Here is a 10,079-nt window from a genome sequence, read left to right as displayed (position 1 = left end):
ACACTTAATTGTTGAGAACGTATAAGGCTTTGTTTTAATTTTAATAATGTCACTGTATTTTAGACATTTCTCTGCATTTGATACATATGCAATTCTTGTCTCTTTTTCAATTGTTCATGATGATTACAGTACTGAAGTCATCGATCCAAGATACATAATGCACTCTGGTATAGGGTACTGAAGTGATCGTCCCATGTGCCAACTCTGGAATCCTGGATAAAATGTTACTGGTGAATACAGTACTGAAGTGATCAAATCCTGATGCCACTCTGGTATCCTGGATAAAACGTTACTGGTGAATCCAACTTACTGAAGAGATCATTCCCAGTTGCCACTCTGGTATACTGGATAAAACCTTACTGGTGAATACGGTACTATAATAATGAATTCCGATCTAAAACAGATCAACACCTATTTTAAACTCAGAATATAATAAACAAGAGTCAATTTGTTTACATTGATGCAGATGAAGAGACTATCACACTAACAAATGAAGTCACCGTTGTTAAGAATATGTAAATATGGCCTAAGACCATTATTTTTCATATAGACACTAACCAAGCTTACAATGTATCTCTTCAAAACAATATTTTCATATAATATTTTTGCAAAAACAGACTTCAAAACTTCCATAGTTCAATTTCAGGCTGTATGCAACACATACTGAAGGTTTGGCAATGATATATATATATATATATATATATATATATATATATATATATATATATATATATATATATATATATATATATATATATATTAAACACTTTAAGAATTAGTATAAGCACCTTTGGTGTTTTCATAAAACGCAGAAATAGCCATTTTCATCAATCGGTAAGCCGCAAACTTTTAAAGAGCCATTATTTCCCCATGCATTGGATTAATCTGACCAAGTAAAGTTTATATATATATATATATATATACATAAAAATGGCCTGCCTACTCTAATAAAAAAAATTCAAAGAAAAATAAGATTTTTCCACTTTATCAGCTTAGCATTTATATAACAAGAGCTGTCACAGAGACAGCGCGCTCGACTATTCCGCCGCTTTTCAATGTAAGGATTGAAAAGTTTTGGCGAAACATGCATCGATCACTGTTAGATTAGATTTCAATGCAATACATGGTGTGTTGAGATATTAACATAAATGTGGTTCCATGCAAAATTTTAACGATAATTTCTAAGTCTAATAATAAAGGGCATTTATTTGCAAAATACAGTTATCTAACTTGGTTATTCAATTAAGTTGGGTGGTTGAATACCATTGTATAAAGTCTCAATGCAATACATCAAAGGGTTGCTGAGATATTATCCTATGTGTGCTAACATGCAAGACCTTAACCAGAATTTCTTAGTCGCATAATAAAGGGGCAAAAAATATATATATTATAAAAAAGATAGAGTTATTTTACATGATTAATTCGAAGGTTAAATAGATGGGAGCCTGTGTGTAAAGTTTCAATGCAATACATGATAGCTGAGGTATTGACTTAAAAGTGGTTACATGCAAAACCTTAACCAGAATTTCTATGTCGAATAAAAAGGGGCCATTATTTTAATTTAATGCAAACTGGAGGTATCTTGATTATTTAAGTAGATTGGATGGTTGAGTACCATTGTATAAAGTCGAATTGCAATCATTCAAGTAATTGCTGAGATATTAACCTATGTGTGCTTACATGCAAAACTTTAACCAGAATTTCTAAATCAAATAATAAAGGCCCATAATTTGCTTTATATTTAAAAAAGTGTTATCTAGAAATACATATCTAATGTTTCAATGCAATACATGATATTGACTTAAATGTGCAAAACCTTAACCAGAATTTCTAAGTCAAATATTAAAGGGTAATTATTTTGCATTAAATCCAAACTTGAGTTATCTTACTTGGTTAATCCAGTAGGTTGGAAGGTAGACTACTATTCTATAAAGTCTCAATGCAATACCTCAAGTAGTTGCTGAGATATTAACCTATGTGTGCTTACACGCAAAACTTGAACCAGAATTTCAAAGTCGAATAATAAAGGGCAATTATTTGCATTAAATGCAAACTAGAGTTATTTTACTTGGTTAATTTAGTAGGTTGGATGGTTGAGTACAATTGTGTCAAGTATCAATGCAATACCTCAAGTAGTTGCTGAGATATTAACCTATGTGTGCAAACACGCAAAACCTTAACCAGAATTTCTAAGTCGAATAATAAAGGCCTATTATTTGCATTATATCCAAATAATTGTTGTCTAACTTCATTAATTTAGTATGTAAGATAGTTGGGAATACATACTCAAAATTTCAATGCAATAACTGATGTATTTACTGAGATAATTACTTAAAGGTGCTTACATGCAAAACCTTAACCAAGGTGTGACGCCAACGCCGATGCCAGGGTAAGTAGTACAGCTCTCCTTATTCTTCGAAAAGTCGAGCTAAAAATGACAAAGAGCCAAACTGAAATGCTTCCAGGGACAAATGGCGCAGCAAGGAAATGGCAAAAAAACACACCAAAACTGAAAGATTTATGACAACTGCTAGTGTTTTCATGTATGAGATGGCTACATGATGTAGAAAATGCAGTGATAGCATAAATATGCTAAGTTTTAAAAAATAATTGCTTAAAGTATCTGTTTTGAAGGCTAGATTTGCCTTAAAATTAAGATTACAGCTCTTAACCAGTGTCTATAAACAAGTACTACAAAGTTAAATTACATCTTCATTCTGAAATATTAGATTCAGAGCTGCAACTCCTGGATCTAGATTGCAGGACCACTGCCATGGGCAAAAAGCCGCAGCAAACTGGAGCTTATTGGCACATCATATTCTGCAAGCAAGACACAAAATCTATGTTTGACACAGAATAAGACTATCTTCTTCTACTGTAAAAGTATGAAAAATGCCTGTAAACACTCTTTTGAGACATACATAACCTTCTATGTAGAAATTATGCTCCAGTCAATTGTAAACACCACCCAAGCCCGGGGAATAGCGGGGACTTTGACTTTCAGTCCAGCCAACCCAGTGTAAAATCCCCGCCCTGCAGGGAAGAAATGATGTTAAAATACCCACCAAATGCCCCTGCACTGCTATATTTTGCACCAAGACAAAACCACCGCATTCACCCGGCACTACAGGGACACCTGAATGGTAAAAACACAGCCCTTTTCCCCGGCTATCCCCGGTTTACCACTGAACCTAGAGGGTCCAAGGTTATCTTAGAAATCTTTCTTACTTGCAGACAATATTCCTTTCTAAAAAATCCTTGCCAAGAACGGGAATGGGGTTCCATCACTAGACCATGTTTTGATCAGCATTGGTTCTTGTCCTTGAAAATACCTCTGTGGCTTCAGCAACCAGGATTGCTATATTAAATAAACAATAAATTAGTGTTTTAATTTATTAAAGCTGCACTCTCACAGATTGAACGTTTTGAACAAATTTTATGAAACAATTGTACCGAGATTCGCTACAGAAAATAATCTCTTTGGTGCCAATCTGGTGTACCCTTTAAGGCATTTTGAGTGTATTTAGTTTTTTTCTTTAATGCATAAAGGGAAAAGGTACTTATCTCAATCCCCCTGCTCACTTTTTATTGCTTTTGCCATCGGAGATGTAAAAAATTTTCAATGTATTAACTTCAAGTAAATGAATATATTCATGAATGATTGACAGTATGAATGAATGAAAAGTAGCAATATTTCTTTAGATATGGATCTCGTTGTGTTGCTGTGATTGTTTAAGTGGATGTTGTTCATGTTCATAAGCTTAAAATCATATGCACACTAACTGAAACATAATTCTGCATCATGTGTAGTAAGTTGTGATACTTGTTTGCAATTAATGCAATGTTTGCTTAAAAGAGCAAACAAAATGTGCGAATAGATGCACAATACAGTCCAATGAAGGTCAGCAGTTTTATTAGAAAATGATATTATATCAAAGCCGCAACACAAACGGCATGAAAGAAATTCAATTCGGAAAGAAACATAAACACGATCTGTGGCCCATAGCAAAACCATCAACCCGCATTTGCCGATTTGTCTTTCAATCACAATCCTGCACTCTTATGGTGTCAGCCTTCCTCTCAACATATTCAGTCACAATCTCTCATCTCCAATAGTGTTGCTTGGCACGAGGCGTCACTCGGCACTATTGATTTGCAATCTTTCACACAATCTGTGGATCAAAGCAAAACCATTCATCTTTACAGTCACAATAGCTCACAAAGCCATGGTGTTGGACCGCAACTGTCTATTTATCTTTTTCAGTCATACTCTTGCGCTCAGCCATGTTTTTTTTGGCAGGAGTGGAAACCCCTCCCGCACCCTCCCCTTCCAACTTCTTAATTTAATAACATCTGTCACAAAAACGTGGTGTTGTATTTCAGTTACCTGGTATTTGGACTGCAGTTGTGGCCAGTCGAGCTATTTGATTGTGGCGATTCGGTCCTTTGGGTGATCTCTTGGCCTGAGAATTATAAAAAATGTGTTTGTCACTGTGTACTCTATGATACATATAATAAACAAAAAATCCACTTTTTGTCGTATATTTTTACATATTAGATATTTTAATATTACATACAATCTTTATCATTCACTTGGTGTCGGACCGCAACCGTCCATTGATCTTTTCAGTCATAATATTGCGCTCCGCCATGGTTTCACTTGGCAGGAGGGGATACCCCTCCCGCACTCTCCCCGCCCAACTTCTTCATTTACACAAATGTGGTTTTGGATGGCACAAGAGTTCACCTGTCACACAATTCCTGTATATCTTTTTAGTTTCAATCTCTCAACCAGCGTGTTGGTAATTGAAAGGTGTTCCCATCCTTTAATCTCAGTCAAAACATCTCACTCTTCTATTGTTGCGGTTCACAGACGGTACACCCCAGCCATCTTTTCAGTGACAATATCTCGCTCAGCCATAGCTATTTCTGAACTGGTCAACCGCATTTCATAAGTTTATGAAATTGATATATTCATTGTATGATTTACTAAAAAGTGTTTTTACAAAATAGTCATACTGTACCTGGCTGACGTGACAAGCTCTGCTATGTGTGCCGGTATAATCCATGTCGTAGCTAAATGGGTAATCCAACAGGAATTAATTCTTCGCAATTTCTATCTGATTAACAACTGTCAAACATCTAAATAGTATCGATATTGTAAAGCCTAAAATGACATCTACTAACTGTCAAGTGTGACCTTCGTATAGAATGGTAAACAATGCGTATGAATATCTTTAATAAACAAGTGAAAACAAAGTATATATCTCAGACAATCTATAGAAATATGTTTTATTTGTCTTTTTGAGTTTACCAAAAGTATTCATAATTATTGTTTATAAGCATATTTTGAATTATTTAAATAACTAGTGGGGCGCTATTTCGCCGCATCGGTTAGTTTAAAATATTTCTTCCGTGTCGTCACGCTCTGATGACGTTGGTGTCCGGCATACACGCGCTCAATATAGTTTATGAACAAAAAAAAAATACTGGTTCCATCACCTAGTGCTATGTGTGACCGTAATAGGGCTCTGCCGAGCTTTGCTCGGTGTAGAGACCGTATTAATAAGGTGAGTTCATATTGGCCGAGTAATTTGTCCTCGGTCAGCTGTATTTCCCCTAGCACTTCGGCAAATACAGCTATACTCTAACAGGGCCATTATTAAATCACCTAATTAAACAGTAGTTTATTGGTACGGCATTTTCGTTAAAAACCTTCAAAACCATCAAACAAGTAAAGCTCACAGTACAGCCATATGTATTCCTTATTCATTCATACGTAATAGTTGATTCATAGTGTGTAACGTTATACAGAATAGTGTTGCTTTTGCAGTATTAAATGTACACCGTTATTAATTAATATATAATTTATAATTTTTATAATAGAAAAGAAATTGTGATGGATTTGTTGTATAAATCTATTTTACATAATTAAACAAAACGTACCAAATTTGATAGAATCAAGACATATCTTTTAAATATACTAGGCCATGGTTAACCTTCGGTTGACTGGTGCTTGACGGCGGTTAAATATTAAACCACACTAGAGATTCTTCCTGGTTTAATTGCTGACCGGTAATGGATAGGAATAGCAATACAGTTTTGAACAAAAATAAAACAGAAAATAATTCAATAACTTAATGATAAGATTGAGGTTGTTCACACAGACTGCTTAAACTGTTTTTCTGTTGATGTTCCGTGTTTCTTGTTTGTTATTTTTTGTTTTTGTGTTCTATGCCTTTGGCATTTACACTGTGTCAGTTCAAGAGTTAATGTTTAAACTTTTGGCTACTGAGCTTGTTTCTGTATTTTTTCATATAAATATTTCACACTCTCTGGATACCAAATTCATTTCACGTGGAGACGCTTTGACTAAAATATGCTGAATACCGCATTGGATGACCTCGGAAAAATACTCATGATTATTTTGATACCATTTTCGGCACTTTGCGGAGGTAATATCTATTGGACTCAAGGGTGTCATTAGTATGCTTTGTTAGGCAAGTGAGGCAGGTAACATTATAAATATCAATTGGATGGAAATCATTTTAGTTGTTAAGATGAATGCTTCTTGTATATGACTTCCTTTCGTGGCATAATCATCAGATTATTCATATGTCCGTCGAATGTTAGTCATCATCATTGGCGATAATTGTAATTGCTCTTTCGTTCGTCAATACCACTAAAATAAGTCGGTGGATATTGTGTTGAACATCGTGACAGTGAAAAATGACTTCAATTATCGCAAATCGTCAGCGCCATAAACTTTACCCTGATTCTAGATTGATTCCCTAAATCTGGAATGATTCTGTTACACTGGGACATAACGATGCTGCTGTTTGGTTTCCAATATTAATATAAAGTGAAATTTTATTGACATGCTAAAATAAGGCTAGAGAAAGATTTTTTGTACTGCTAATTTGTTTGTTTTTCATTTTTGTAGAAGTGTCAGATGTAATCATGTAATATGACAAAAATCCACCCAATGCCCCATTCTTTCCATAATTTGTCGAAAATCTAAACACAGGAATTTGACAAAATCTTATTCTGGTAGCTAAATCATCCATATTTTGTTCAGTTTTTATTATTATTTCTAAATTAACTCACCCTGGAATAGGTTGACAACCCATTTGGTATTCAATTTGGATTTGTTTGAGTACTTGTTTTCTCTGGTATATACCAGGTCTTGATCATTTAAGATATTAAACATACTGCCTTGTTTATATTCATGAATGGTTGCCATGTCATTACTTTCATTAAGCTGTTGACCTAGATCTAAATTTTCATTTTCACTTTCATTTTTATTTGTAACTTCAGACAAATTATCAAAAGAAATGTTTATCAGTTCTTCAATTTCTAGAGAAATCTCAACAGCAGCAGCAGAAGCAGCAGCAGTTTCCTCACTCAATTCCGGCTCAAACTGCCAAAAAGATCTTTAAACAAGTCGAAATCAGACAGAACATCCGCCATTTTCAATCTGTGCTTCAGACAAACTTTCAGCGTCCAGTTCTCCGCAATCAATTTATTATCATATATACTAAAAAATAAAACAATATCAATATTTTCATCATCATCATCATCATCATCATCATCATCATCATCATCATCATCATCATGCAGGCAGTAAAACCAAGGGTCATTTATGTATGACTTTGCTTGGATTCAAACCAAAGATACATATGGAAACAAACAATTTAAATAATGGCAATATTTTTCATAATATCAACAGTATGAGGCCAACTAACTATATTCATAATAACGCAATCCTTTTTATGTACATCTATCAAAACAAACATCACATTTATTCTTAAAATTCCTAATGAGGACATTCTTACAGACTACGTCATAATATACCCAGAAATTTCAATGACAAACTGACAAATCACCCTATTAAAAAGTAGATTATATGTCCTGAAAAATGTAATAACATTAAACAAAAGTATGTGGTTAATACACTTTTTTGAGGTCGTAATCATATGCAAAGGCTCACAAAATTGTTTACAGCCCAAGTGGGTAGCACGAGGTTCGGCGCCAAGTTTGTCACAGAAAATTCTAGCCAGCGCCAGGTTTATTTTCTTTCTAAGGATTTAACGGTTACATATTTTAAACTGACATATTTTCTATATTTCTTCAGGAATCTTGTTCAAATTTGGACAAGTAATAGACTACACAAATATATATACACCATCAACAATTTTATTTCTTCAGTACAAATTGTGCAATTACGGATTATGTCACCTTTCATAAATGATATAAAATATTTTTTAAGGAATGAAAGATAAATAAATGCTTCTGAAATAATTGACATTTAAAATCATGTCATAACCATTTAAAATATACAAATGTTTATTTACAAACAAAAAATGTTATTGATGCTTTTGTTTCTAATACACAGTCACGGTCATATGTTTTTTTTTACATTTTAACCTATACCTGCGAATTATAAGCAATTCTAGCGGTGTCTTGTTAGAAGAGTTTGTTTAAATGATAAATCTCATGGCATGGCATTGAGCACATTGGGATGTCACAGTTTTTACACTCAAAGTTATTCTGTTTCTGTTTCCAGCCAGGTGTAGTTCTTGAACAACAGACAATGCAATCGGGTTTGAATTTGGTATGGATCCACGTACTGAGCGATCTTAGAAATCTGAAATTATATTAGTCGTATGAACTATAAATGGTCTCTGTAGTAAATTTCATAATAAAAAACTGCTACAGTTTGATTATATTAGATGCAGGAATACAGTGGTGTTCGTTTCTGAGCTATACATTTTTTTTATTACCATAATTGCTCAGCATATGCTTTATATAAATCCTTTACTTAGATCTGCAGGATAAAAACAAACACGCATAAAATAATAAATGTTGTTTTTTAAGGAAAAAATACATATAACATACATGAACTTTGTTACATCTGCAGCAAAACAACATAAAAGGTGATAATTCACACCTGAAATTTCTACCTGGACAGGCGTAGCTGGTAAAGATGACTGATTCGAAAGTGTCGATTCACAAAAATAGTCATCCGAATTTCCATCAGACGTGTCAGAGTCAAAATATAAGTTTGAATTATCGCTTCCACTGTCATTCACGATTATATTGAGCTCTTCCTCTTTACTGTACAATCGTTTCCTAATAGACGAAGCCATATTGAAACGAATACAATCGTCCAAAATATACTTTTAAACAGCTCTCGAATTGTCATTTTCCGCGTATTTTCATATATCAGAAAGTGAAATGAAGTAACACTCTCGTTTTGAAATTTGTTTTCATGTAGCCTATGTTTTGATTCATTTTACACTTGTAAAACGCGCCGAAATGATAAAACTATTTTTAAGGTCTTTGCAGATATTAACGACCGAAATCAGGTGTATCATCGCTATCATTGCATAAAATACACACAATGAGTAAATTTTGTGTTATAATAGCTGTGAAATGTCATGACAATGCTAAAACATTTAGCTCAAAATAACCTCCATAAAAGGTACTTGTGTGACGTACCAAGCGATGTCATTGAAAATGTTTATCATTTAAGGCCGCAACATAACTTGACAGTTGCATTTTTGTTTCGACCCTATTTTTTTAATGTTCAGTAGTTTGGAAAGTGTTTTTATTAAGAAATTTACTGTGTTACTTGGAATATTTACACACAATACTTCTGTGAAAAACTACAGAAACAAGCTTACTAGCAAAAAGTTTAAACATATTTCCGGTTTAATGGTACTGGGTAAACGCCAAAGACATAATAACAAAAAATCACAAACAAGAAACATGAAAGAACAGCAAAAAAACTCCATAAACAGCACAGTGCAATACCTATCGGGTATTAGATTGATTATCGATATATTCCTACTTTAACATGTATATGTTCTGGCAATTATTTTAAAACGGAAAAAAAGGTTAAAATGTTCTAGATAAATTGAACAGCAACTTCAGCATCACAGTTAAAGAATTTTTGAAAACACGACGTAATTAAATCATGTCAATATAAGTCGTTTGTTCTGAAAACAATCGACAGATATAACTACAGTTTGAAGGTGTTAAACATTTTAGACTTAATTTAGTGCCTTTAAAGCAAA

This window comes from Mya arenaria, chromosome 7 (assembly GCF_026914265.1).
Source record: "Mya arenaria isolate MELC-2E11 chromosome 7, ASM2691426v1".
Taxonomy (NCBI): Eukaryota; Metazoa; Mollusca; class Bivalvia; order Myida; family Myidae; genus Mya; species Mya arenaria.
The sequence above is the reverse complement of the archived record's forward strand: the minus strand, read 5'-3'. Positions refer to the sequence as shown.